We start from the raw sequence: 13,190 nt of genomic DNA, 5'->3' as shown, positions 1-13,190 counted from the left end.
CAATAATGGGAATAATGTTTGTAATATGCTGTACTGCATGGCTCTTGTAAGGGGCATTGCAAGTTCCTCCGTCCTAATTTTTGGCAGCTTTTGCTTGGAAGGCATAAGCAAAGACTATGGGAGACCCACTCCCCAATAATGGGAATACTGTTTGTAATATGTTGTACTGCATGGCTCTTGTAAGGGGCATTGCAAGTTCCTCCATCCTAATTTTTGGCAGCTTTTGCTTGGAAGGCATAAGCAAAGACTGTGGGAGACCCACTCCCCAATAATGGGAATAATATTTTTAAGATGCTGTACTGTATGGCTCTTGTAAGGGGCATTAAAACCGTCTTGTTAAGCTACTGTGACCTCCACCACTTTTCCAAGGGGCATTAAAACCGTCTTGTTAAGCTACTGGGACCTCCACCACTTTTCCAAGGGGCATTAAAACCATCTTGTTAAGCTACTGTGACCTCCACCACTTTTCCAAGGGGCATTAAAACCATCTTGTTAAGCTACTGGGACCTCCACATCTCTTCTGAGGGGCATTAAAAGCGTCTTGCTAAGCTACTGCGACCTCCACCACTTTTCTAAGGGGAATTAAAACCATCTTGTTAAGCTACTGTGACCTCCACCACTTTTCCAAGGGGCATTAAAACCATCTTGTTAAGCTACTGGGACCTCCACATCTCTTCTGAGGGGCATTAAAAGTGTCTTGTTAAGCTACTGTGACCTCCACCACTTTTCCAAGGGGAATTAAAACCTTCTTGTTAAGCTACTGTGACCTCCACCACTTTTCCAAGGGGCATTAAAACCATCTTGTTAAGCTACTGGGACCGCCACGACTCTTCTGAGGGGCATTAAAAGCATCTTGTAAAGCTACTGTGACCTCCAACACTTTTCCAAGGGGCATTAAAATCGTCTTGTTAAGCTACTGGGACCTCCACGTCTCTTCCGAGGGGCATTAAAACCATCTTGTTAAGCTACTGTGACCTCCACCACTTTTCCAAGGGGCATTAAAACCGTCTTGCTAAGCTACTGGGACCTCCACGTCTCTTCTGAGGGGCATTAAAAGCGTCTTGTTAAGCTACTGCGACCTGCACCACTTATCTGAGGGGCATTAAAACCATCTTATTAAGCTACTGGGACCTCCACGTCTCTTCGAGGGGCTTTCAAACCGTCTTGTTAAGCCACTGTGACCTCCACCACTTTTCCAAGGGGCATTAAAACCGTCTTGTTAAGCTACTGGGACCTCCACGTCTCTTCCGAGGGGCATTAAAACCGTCTTGTTAAGCTACTGTGACCTCCACGTCTCTTCAAAGGGGCATTAAAAGCGTCTTCTTAAGCCACTCTGAACTCCACAGCTTTTCCAAGGGGCATTGAAATGTTGTTTTTAATTACCTCTAACCTCCACGACTCTTCCAACGGGCATTGCATTTCCTCCTAATTTTAGTCAGCTTTTGCTTTTCAATGCAAAGGCGAAAACTAAGGGAGACCCACTCCCCAATAATGGGTAGAAGGTTTTTAGTACGCTGTAATCCACGTCTGTTTCAAGGGGCATTGCAGTTCCTCATAATTTTTGGAAAGCCTTCCATTCACTGCTTAGCCCAACAGTGTACAGGAGACCCAGTTGCTAAAAATGGAAAAAACGGTTTAGTTAAGTTACATAGTTACATAGTTTATAAGGCCGAAAAAAGACAAGCGTCCATCCAGTTCAGCCTATTTCTTGTGCACTGCAGCTATTCCGCAGCGTTGATCCAGGGGAAGGCAAAAAAAAAACATGCGGTATAGGCCAATTTACATCATTGAGGAAAAATTCACTTCCCGACACCAATCTGGCAGTCAGATTAAATCCCTGGATTAATTAACTATCGCTAAGCATAAGATGTAATTTTATTGTTCTCAATTTAGTAAAGCTGTCTCTCAGCTTCTAGGGGAGAAAATGGAAAAAGGAACGGCGCAGATCTAAGTGCAGTATATTTTAGGATTTGTAAATAAGGGTGAGGTAACTGAAAACTGCTCACCTTTAGGTAATCTTGAGGTTAAACGTTTAGTAGTGGTGGACTCTTGTGGCTTGCAGCACGCTTTACCGGAAGGATCAGGTCCTCATGTTGGAAGATCCTGTTTGCTCAGTAGATCGGTTCGATAAATTCTGGTTTGTATATCGCGGCGCTTCCAAATAGGGCCCAGTGGATATTTTCATTCAGGATTTATTGATTAGAATATAAAATAGCAATGTACAACGCGTTTCTACTCATTACAGAGTCTTCATCAGGTACAATTTCGTAGTCATGCTTATAGAAAGTCTCTTCATTATATAAAGCACTGATTAGGTTCATCAGGGTCATGGACCGCCCAGTTAATTAATCATGTTAATTGAGTTGATTTATGCATGTGATTAGTTAATCATGCAATCTAAGGTTGTCTCTACTAGAGTAAAATCAAATAAAAATACAACAACAACTACAATAAAAATGCAACAACAACAACAAAAAAAAAAAAAAAAAAGACACTAAATACTTTCTTAAATGATTAAGAAGAAATAAAAACCTGTTTATGGTTAAAATGTTTAAAAGAATGTTTTTCTCCCCTGCATGTAGATCCAGTAACACTATCGCTCACTATTGACAGATTGTATTTAAGAGGAAAATCTGATTCATAATAATATTATGTTGTTCTTACTGACCTTCAGTGTGGTTATTATTTCTCTATTTAATGACTAATAAATATATGTTTATTGTTAATATATTCAAGGTCCTCTAATGTAAAGTGAACTCAGTGTGGTTCTGCCTGTTCAACTTTGTTTTTCTATCAAATATATTCAATTCTGTCATTTAATCCCTCTGGCTGTAGACACCGCATGCGATAAATCCAGAAGGATTCCTTTCTATTCAATGTTTGAATTCTATTCTGGGTGGAAACTGGTATGGATTCTACGGGGGTTATTTGAACTTCAAATTTCCCCCCGTGATTCTGCAGTAGATGGCGTGATAGGCTATGTGTTAAAAGTCCTATTTTGGCATTGTGACGGTGTCCACTAAGGCGGTTTTGCACTTTTCTTATGGTACGACCGACGTATTGTAAACCGCATTTGCAAGTAATAACGTATATAACGTAGTCTGTTTGACAGGTGAGATACTGGCGAATTGGAAATTTTTCACCTGTACTATGACAAATAATCTCTTTGCAGCCGTGTGATATACATCTGCAACAGTTGCAAAGTTTCTTTCTGCATTTGTATACTCCCACTGATTTAGTTGTATTGAATCTTTTTCGCTCAGATAAAGTGGGGATGTTTTTAAGTCGACTTGGAGCTATCAAATTCCTGATGGTTTTTCCTCTTCTAAAGGTGATCCCTGGTCTTTCAGGTAGGGATTCTCTTAGAAGAGGATCTTGTTGCAGAATATACCAATATTTACTGAGTATTTTTCTGACATTTAAATTTTCCTTATTATAGGCTGTGATGAAGTTAAATCTCCATTTATTAGGTTGTAAAGGATTTTTTGTGAACCTTGTACTGTCATTAGGGAATTTTAAGGTGGTATCTGTTTCTAATTTGTGTTCCTTGCTCTTTTCCTTAATTTTTTCTGTCTTATTTGACTTATTTTTCATTGCCAAAAGGCAATCCTTCTGTGTCTTTTTTCTGTTGGTTTCATATGCTGCTGAAATTAGTTTTTTGGGGTACTTTTTTGTTTTAAACCGGTCTATAAGGACTTTTGCTTGTATATTATAGTCCTCTAGTTGTGTGTTATTTTTCCTTATACGTAAAAACTGGCTATAAGGGATGTTTTTTTTCCATTTGTGAAAATGTGCACTATTGAACTCTAAATATCCATTTGAATCTACTACTTTAAAGTATGTTTTTGTTATTAATGAGTTTTTTTTAAAACTGATTTCCAAATCTAAAAAATTGATTTTATTTATACTCATATTAAAAGTGAAATTGATACCCCACTCGTTTTGGTTTAGTTCATAAATAAGTTGTTCCGCCATTTTTTGGTCTCCTTTCCACAGGATAACTAGATCATCGATATATCTACGGTACAGGATAATATTTTCTGTATACATGGCTTTTGTCAGAGCTGATAGGGACTCGAAACGTCCCATGAATAAATTAGCGAAACTAGGCGCGACTCGAGTCCCCATTGCTGTACCGAGCTTCTGGACATATAACTGGTCTTGGAATTCAAATATATTTCTCTTTAAGATGAATTCAAGGCCTAAAAGAATGAATTGTATTTGTGCTTGCGGCATATTGGTATATGTTTCTAAGTAATATCGAGTTGCTGATATCCCCAATTGGTGGTCTATGTTTGAATATAGTGCTGTTACATCTAAGGATATGAACCAATATCCTTCTTCCCAATATATATCCTGTAATTCTTCTATCAGTTGGGTAGAATCACGTAGATACGATGGGAGTTTTTTCACTATGTTTTGTAGATGGAGATCGATATAATGGGAAAGATAGCTGGTGAGTGAGTTTATACCAGCTATAATGGGGCGACCTGGTGGATTAATTGGATCCTTATGAATTTTGGGTAAATGATAAAAAAAAGCTAGGGAGTATTCTTTATTTGTGAGAAACTGCTTTTCTCTTTTATCTATAATTCCTTTTTCATAAGCGGTATTTATGATTAGATGATATTCTTTAGAAATGGTTTTTGAAGGATCTATATTAAGTTTACTGTAATATTTTTCATCTGATAGTATTCTATGTGCTTCTTTGAGGTACACTTCTCGATCTTGAATTATTATCCCCCCCCCTTTATCTGCTTCTCTAATGACAATTGTATTATTATTTTTTAAGGTTTTTATGGCACATTTTTCTTTTTTTGTGATGTTAGCTCTTGTTTTCAGGTTTTCTTTCACATGGTGTTTTTTATTATTCTTTTTTGAAGATCTTTTAAAAAACTGTTTTTTATTTATTTTGCGGAATTCGTCCCCTACCAATGAGAGGAAGGTCTCAATGTAGCTTCCTCTATGATGGATAGGATTAAAATTAGATCTATTTTTAACTACAAGATGTATATTTTCATCATGTTTATTTTCAGACTTAGAATTATTTTTAGGGTTTTTAGGTATTTCCGTAGGTTCAAAAGTTTTTTCTTTTATTTTTTCTTTTATCGCAAAATGTCTGGAAAGGGTAAGACGTCTTATGAACTGATTTAGGTCAATATACAGATCAAAATTATTTGCACGTTGGTCAGGGCAGAAGTTCAGTCCTTTTTCAAGCAGAGTTTGTTCATTTTCGTTTAGTGTGTATTTAGATAAATTAAAAATTGTTATTTTATCAGAGTTTTCTTTCCTATCTCTTTTCATTACTTTTTTATTTTTTATGTGTTTCTTATTACTTTTTATTTTTATGTTTGGGCTATTTTTTCTTTTTCTATCAGATTTAAGGAGGTAGGATTTGGTAATGATTTTTTTAGGGTGTTTCCTACCTGCTCTCGTGCCTCTGGGCCGCCTTTTCTTTTTTTGTTGGTTTGAGATGGAATCAAGGGAAAAAATTGGGTTATCTGCTGTTGTGAAGGAGGTAGCATGATGGGAGCCATAGAGGTGAGGCTTATTATCGGAGGAAGCAGTGTTTCTAATAGAGGTGGGGGTTGGAGGGGTCCAATCTCTAAAAAAGAAATATGTGAGGCTGTAGATGAAGGGGAGTATGACGGTGCTTGGATGACAGTTATAAAAGGTTGAGAGCTGTCCTCTACACTATGTGTTGTTAAATTTGCTAGATTTGTTATATTTAGAAGATCCTCACATTCAGTAATTTCTTCGATGTCCCTGCTTTCTATTGAACAGGGATTAACCCATGTGTTAGCAGTCGTAGTTGTTTTATTTGTTAATAGTTTTAAGGATGGGAGACCCGGGTTGGGTGCCGGAAGATTATGCACTTCCGCATTGACTTCTATGTGAATGGGAGAGATATTAGCAGTGGGAATTATGTTGCAGGGAGATTTTATTTTCTCTGTATGTTGGAAATTTTTCCCACTACTAGGTGTAGACTGGCAATGTGACTGTTTAATAGTTGAGGAGCTTGCATTATTTTTCCTTGGAATCCGATTGTGATTGGGAGTTGATTCATTTACCCAATATTTATTTAAGGTTTGTCTATTCCTTGCATGCTTTGAATTGTAAAACGTACAAATAGTGTCTATAGTTTCTCTCTGTTTTTTTGAAAACATGTTTACATTTGTGATGTTCTCTTTGGTGTTTTGATGTAATTGTTTCTCTTTATTAGTTTTACGTAAATTTGTATTTTCGACTGTATTTTGCTTAAAATTTGCTTCCATATTATTTCTAAGATTATTTTTATTGTTATTGTTGGGATACATGTCTCTCCTAAGTTTTTTGGTTTTATGTTCGATAAGACCGTTCTCAAATCTCTGCAGATTCCCATTTATATCAGAATTTACTATGTTAAAGTAGGAGGAATGATTGAATTCATTCAGTTCTGTCAGCAATTTTTCACAGTTTTTTTTTTTTTTTTTTTTTTTTTTGCATTTTTATTGTAGTTGTTGTATTTTTATTTGATTTTACTCTAGTAGAGACAACCTTAGATTGCATGATTAACTAATCACATGCATAAATCAACTCAATTAACATGATTAATTAACTGGGCGGTCCATGACCCTGATGAACCTGATCAGTGCTTTATATAATGAAGAGACTTTCCATAAGCATGACTACGAAATTGTACCTGATGAAGACTCTGTAATGAGTAGAAACGCGTTGTACATTGCTATTTTATATTCTAATCAATAAATCCTGAATGAAAATATCCACTGGGCCCTATTTGGAAGCGCCGCGATATACAAACCGGAATTTATCGAACCGATTTATTGTTCTCAAGAAAGGCGTCCAGGCCTCTCTTGAACTCATTAAGTGAGTTGGACATCACCACTTCCTCTCCCAGAGAGTTCCAGAGTCTCACGGCTCTGACCGTAAAGAATCCCCTTCTATGCTGGTGCAGGAACCTCCTTTCCTCCAGACGCATAGTGTGCCCCCTCATCTTTGTCACCATCCTTGGTATAAACAGGTCATGGGAGAGATCTCTGTACTGCCCCCTGATGTATTTATACATGTTTATGAGGTCTCCCCTAAGCCTTCTCTTTTCCAACGTAAATAGGCCTAATTTTGACAACCTCTCTGGGTATTCTAGTCCCTCCATTCCCTTTACTACCTTAGTCGCCCTCCTTTGTACCCTCTCTAGCTCCAATATGTCTTTTCTGAGCACCGGAGCCCAGAACTGTGCACAATATTCTAAGTGCGGTCTTACCAGCGCTTTATACAGAGGAAGAACAATGTTCTCATCATATGCCCCTATTCCTCTTCTGATGCATGCCATGACTCTATTTGCCTTCGCAGCTGCTGCCTGACACTGGGCACTCCAATTTAATTTGCTATTAACCAAGACACCCAGGTCCTTCTCCATGTCAGATTTCCCCAACAGTTTCCCATTTAATATGTATGGGTGACTGCTGTTTTTCTTTCCCATGTGCATGACCTTACATTTATCGGCATTGAACCCCATTTGCCATTTTTTGGCCCAACTCCCCAATTTATCTAAATCCTCCTGTAGCTGTGCCCTATCCTCATCTGTATTAACTACTTTACAAAGTTTAGTATCATCTGCAAATATTGCTATTTTACTATGCAACCCTTCCACTAGATCATTAATAAATATATTAAATAATATAGGGCCCAAGACAGACCCTTGAGGCACCCCGCTAGTAACCCTGACACACCCTGAGCTTACTCCATTGATAACCACCCTCTGCTTTCTATCACTCAGCCAGCTATTTACCCACTTGCACACATTATCCCCCAGACCAAGCATTCTCATTTTATATACCAACCTTTTGTGTGGCACGGTATCAAATGCTTTGGAGAAGTCAAGGTATACACCATCCACTGACACTCCCCGGTCCAGCTGTGAGCTCACCTCCTCGTAGAAGGCGATCAGGTTTGTTTGGCAGGAGCGATCCCTCATGAATCCATGTTGATATGGAGTTAGACAGTTATTATCATTAAGATATTCTACAATAGCATCTCTAAGAAATCCTTCAAACAATTTACCCACAACAGACGTTAAGCTGACTGGTCTATAGTTCCCAGGGTCACTTTTAGACCCCTTTTTGAATATTGGTACCACATTTGCTTGGCGCCAGTCTAGTGGGACAGTCCCTGTCCATAAAGAGTGCTTGAATATAAGATACAGCGGTCTGTCTATCACATTACTTAATTCTTTTAGTACCCGGGGGTGTATGCCATCTGGGCCTGGTGACTTGTCTATTTTGATATTATTTAGGCGTTTCTGAACTTCCTCCTGGGTTAGGTGGGTGATATTTAGCGGAGGGTCTACTTTATCACTCTGCATTTCCTCCGATAAATTGTTTTCTTTTGTGAAAACAGTGGAGAAGAAGCTATTGAGTAGGTTTGCTTTACCCTCATCGCCCTCTATGATTTTACCCAGGTTATTTTTCAATGGGCCAACTCCATCAGTTTTAATCATTTTACTGTTTATATAGTTAAAGAACAGTTTGGGATTCGTTTTACTTTCCTTGGCAATTAGTCTCTCTGTCTCCTCTTTTGCTATTCTTATTTGTTTCTTACAGATTTTGTTTTTTTCCCCATAAGATATTAGCGCTTCCTCGCTGCCTTCTTGTTTAAGTTTACCGAAAGCCCTTTTTTTGTTTTTCATTGCCCTCTTGACTTCGTTATTTAGCCACATTGGCTTCCTCCTATTCCTAGCCCTTTTATTCCCATAAGGTATGTACCTTCTACAGTGACTATGTAGGACTGTTTTGAAAATTTCCCATTTTCTATCCGTGCTCCTATTACTGAAGATACTATCCCAGTCTATAAGGTGAAGGGCATCTCTTAGATGATCAAACTTTGCCCTCCTGAAGTTCAGTGTTTTTGTGACCCCCCTTGCTGGGCACCCTACTGAAGCACATGTGGAATTGTATAATGTTGTGGTCACTATTTCCCAGGTGCCCCCCGACCTGCACCTCAGTTATTCTGTCTGGCCTGTTAGTTAATATTAAGTCTAAAAGGGCCGTCCCTCTAGTTGGTTCCTGCACAAGTTGTGACAAATAATTGTCTTTGATAATTGACAGAAACCTGTTTCCTTTCTGAGATCTACAGCTTTCGGTTTCCCAGTCTATATCGGGGTAGTTGAAGTCCCCCATAATAATCACCTCGTTATTTTTTGCTACTTCGTCTATTTGTCTTATTAATAGACTTTCCGTGGCTTCTGCTATATTTGGTGGTTTATAACAGACTCCTATGATAATTTTATTATTGTTTTTTGCCCCATGTATCTCCACCCATAAGGACTCGACCTCCTCATTTCCCTCCCATACATCCTCCCGTATTGTAGGCTTTAGACTCGTCTTTACATAGACAGACTCCACCCCCTTTCCGATTATTTCGATCCCTTCTAAACAGACTGTGACCCTGTAAGTTAACTGCCCAGTCATAGCTTTCATCTAACCATGTCTCGGTTATTCCCACTATGTCATAGTTACCTGTAGATATTTCTGCTTCCAGTTCATCCATCTTGTTTGTCAGGCTTCTGGCATTTGCTAGCACGCAGTTTACACTATTTTGTTTTGTTCCAATCTTCTCCCTGTGGATTGTATTAGAAATTTTCTTACCTCCCTTCCAAGTATCTTGTCTTGGATCTTCTTTGTTGCACTTCATATCTTTCATTAGTATGTCCTCTGGTTTCATGTTCGTGTCCGGCGTTTTTCTTCCCATCCCCTCTTCTTCTAGTTTAACGCCCTCCTGATGGCCCTCTGACCTCCATGTCATTTCCAAGGGGCATTGGAGTGCCTCGAAATTTTTGGTAGGCATTGCACTCACTGTATGCCCTATAATTGTGTAGCCGAACCGCTCCTTTTGTTACAGAAACATATCCTGCAAGACATATGTGGTTGACTGGCCTGATATTGATGTGAATGGTCCCTGTTCCTCCTGCTCTTTCTCCTTTGCCACCAACTCATCCATCATTTATCACCTGAAGCTTTGTTTTAACGGGAGTCATAGAACTGGGATAGTAGCAGGAAAACATCCAGCAATCCTCGGAGGAGGTAGGATATGCGCAAAAACGCTGACCACCTCAGGCCTAGCCGGTACTACATACATGCGCTTGCTTTCCAAGAAAACAAAGCAGATATTAACTACTATCATCATCATCATGCTTCTCACCTTGGCACTCTCAACTCCCTTGATGGAGAAGCCAGGGCCTACCAGAGGAGTCTGGTTCTCTGGTGGGCTCGTCCAATGCTGCCCTAAAGCAGGCCAGGCTAAGAAAAGTGTGTGGGAAGGTGACAGGAGAAATAGGGGCGCCTGGGGACCGTTTATGGACACCCACGGGGCGGCTGGGGACCGAGTATGGACACCCGGCCGCCCCCTGGCGGCTGGGGACTGAGCGTGGACACCCATCAGCCGGGTGGCTGGGGACTGAGTATGGATACCTCGCTGCTGAAGAAGCCATGAGGTAGTGGCCAAATTACGCCTCCACATGTCTAAAAGGCCCAATTTCAAGTGCAAGCAAGCAGTATGGTATTGCAGCCTGGGGGTGGGTGGGTGGCAGGCTGCACACTTACGTTTGCATTCCAAGAAAACAAAGCAGATGCTAACTTCCATCATCATCATCATCCTCCTCACCTTGGCACTCTCAACTCCCCTGATGGAGAAGCCAGGGCCCACCAGAGGAGTCTGGTTCTCTGGTGGGCTCGTCCAATGCTGCCCTAAAGCAGGCCGGGCTAAGAAAAGTGTGTGGGGGGAAGTTGACAGGAGAAATAGGGGCAGCTGGGGACCGTTTATGGACACCCGGCTGCCCCCAGGCGAGTGGGGACCGTGTGTGGACACCCGGCCGCGGGGCTGCTGGGGACCAAGCGTGGACACCCGGCCGCCGGGCGGCTGGGGACTGAGCATGGATACCTCACTGCCGAAGCAGCCATGAGGTAGTGGCCAGCTTCGGCCTCCTCCAAACTAAAAGGCCCCATTTCAAGTGCAAGCTAGCAGTATGGTATTGCAGCCTGGGGGTGGGTGGATGGCAGGCTGCACACTTACACTTGCATTCCAAGAAAACAAAGCAGATGCTAACTTCTATCATCATCATCATGCTCCTCACCTTGGCACTCTCAACTCCCCTGATGGAGAAGCCAGGGCCTACCGGAAGAGTCTGGTTCTCTGGTGGGCTCGTCCAATGCTGCCCTAAAGCAGGCCAGGCTAAGAAAAGTGTGTGAGAAGGTAACAGGGGAAATAGGGGTGGCTGGGGACCGTTTATGGACACCCAGCTGCCCCCAGGAGGCTGGGGACCGTGTGTGGACATCCGGCCGCGGGACGGCTGGGGACCGAGTATGGACACCCGGCCGCCCCCTGGCGGCTGGGGACTGAGCGTGGACACCCGTCAGCCGGGTGGCTGGGGACTGAATATGGATACCTCGCTGCTGAAGCAGCCATGAGGTAGTGGCCAAATTCCGCCTCCACATGTCTAAAAGGCCCAATTTCAAGTGCAAGCAAGCAGTATGGTATTGCAGCCTGGGGGTGGGTGGGTGGCAGGCTGCACACTTACGCTTGCATTCCAAGAAAACAAAGCAGATGCTAACTTCTATCATCATCATCATGCTCCTCACCTTGCCACTCTCAGCTCCCCTGATGGAGAAGCCAGGGCCTACCGGAGGAGTCTGGTTCTCTGGTGGGCTCGTCCAATGCTGCCCTAAAGCAGGCCGGGCTAAGAAAAGTGTGTGGGGGGAAGTTGACAGGAAAAATAGGGGCGGCTGGGGACCGTTTATGGACACCCGGCTGCCCCCAGGAGGCTGGGGACCGAGCGTGGACACCCATCAGCCGGGCGGCTGGGGACTGAGTATGGATACCTTGCTGCTGAAGCCATGAGGTAGTGGCCAAATTCCGCCTCCACATGTCTAAAAGGCCCAATTTCAAGTGCAAGCAAGCAGTATGGTATTGCAGCCTGGGGGTGGGTGGGTGGCAGGCTGCATACTTGTGCTTGCATTGCAAGGAATGGGGGCGGTACAATTGAACACTGCTCTGGGAGAAGGACTTGCATGGGGATAGTTGCAAGTCTGCATCTTCTGATGCGGCATGGATGACTTCTGATGGGCACGCTTTTAGGCAGTGACCTTGGTGTCAGAGATGCTTCCAGAGGTCTTCCCCATGCTGTTCCCATGTCTTTTCAGCACTGTATGTGTGGCACCCCAAGGGCCTTGTTGCCACAGTGGTATTGCTTCCCTCAAAAGAAGTAATGCCATGTCTGGAGGCAAGCAGGGGTTTCCTGGTCAGGAACACAATACAAGCAACACTTCCTGGCTCTAGGCCAGCAAGGGGAGGACCCTCCCCTTGGCAACTGGATCTGGAGGTGGGGTTAGTTTAGCTTAGTGCAGGAGTTGAGTTTAGGACACTAAAGAGAGAGGCGCTAGGGACTGGAGCTGGAGATAGCTTGTCCTAGCTGGACTACACAAGGAACTGGACACCGGAGTCCGAGGCTGTGGGACCCTTCAGGCCCAGCAGCAGATACCGCAGGGCAGAAGATTGCAGGTCTCCTGGCCCCCATCAGACACCCGGAGGCTCAGCAGCACAGAGGGACCAGCACCGCCACGGAGGAGCGAAGTGTCCACAAGGCCCGAGCTGCCAGCCATACGGGTGAGCACAGCACGTTACACTCAGGGACGTGGGCTACAATACAGCTACAAGCAGAATAGCCAAAAGAGTATAGTGAGAACGGCAGGCCTACAACTGCACCTGCCCAGGAGGACTCTATGCTTGCTCCCAGACTGACCAGACTCTTATTTCTAGCCAGTACTCCAGTCCAGGCCTGTCTAATTGCTACCAGTAAAGACCCTTGGACTGCACTATACGGACTCTATGGTTATTTCTGCACCGCGACACCCTGCACAACCACCATCATCCACACACACTGCCCTGAAGCTAACTCTTCCTGTGGGGAGTTATACCACCGGCTTCAGAGGACTGTTCCGCAGCGGTGGGCTCTATTAATCGCACTCCACAGGTGGCGTAGTCGAACATTATATAACCTATATACATCTACTACCCTTGGATTGACCACCTGGGTCACGGACCGGTTCACCGCCACTGTGACTACAACCCCCAGCATCTAAAGGCCCGGCTCCGGGTACCCCACGGCCCAGGGGGCGCGTCATATGCATGTGTCACAC

The sequence above is a fragment of the Phyllobates terribilis genome, unplaced genomic scaffold, assembly GCF_046119375.1.
Source record: "Phyllobates terribilis strain yellow unplaced genomic scaffold, ASM4611937v1 Scaffold_1__5_contigs__length_1240528914, whole genome shotgun sequence".
In the NCBI taxonomy this organism is placed as follows: domain Eukaryota; kingdom Metazoa; phylum Chordata; class Amphibia; order Anura; family Dendrobatidae; genus Phyllobates; species Phyllobates terribilis.
Note: the sequence above shows the minus strand (reverse complement) of the source record.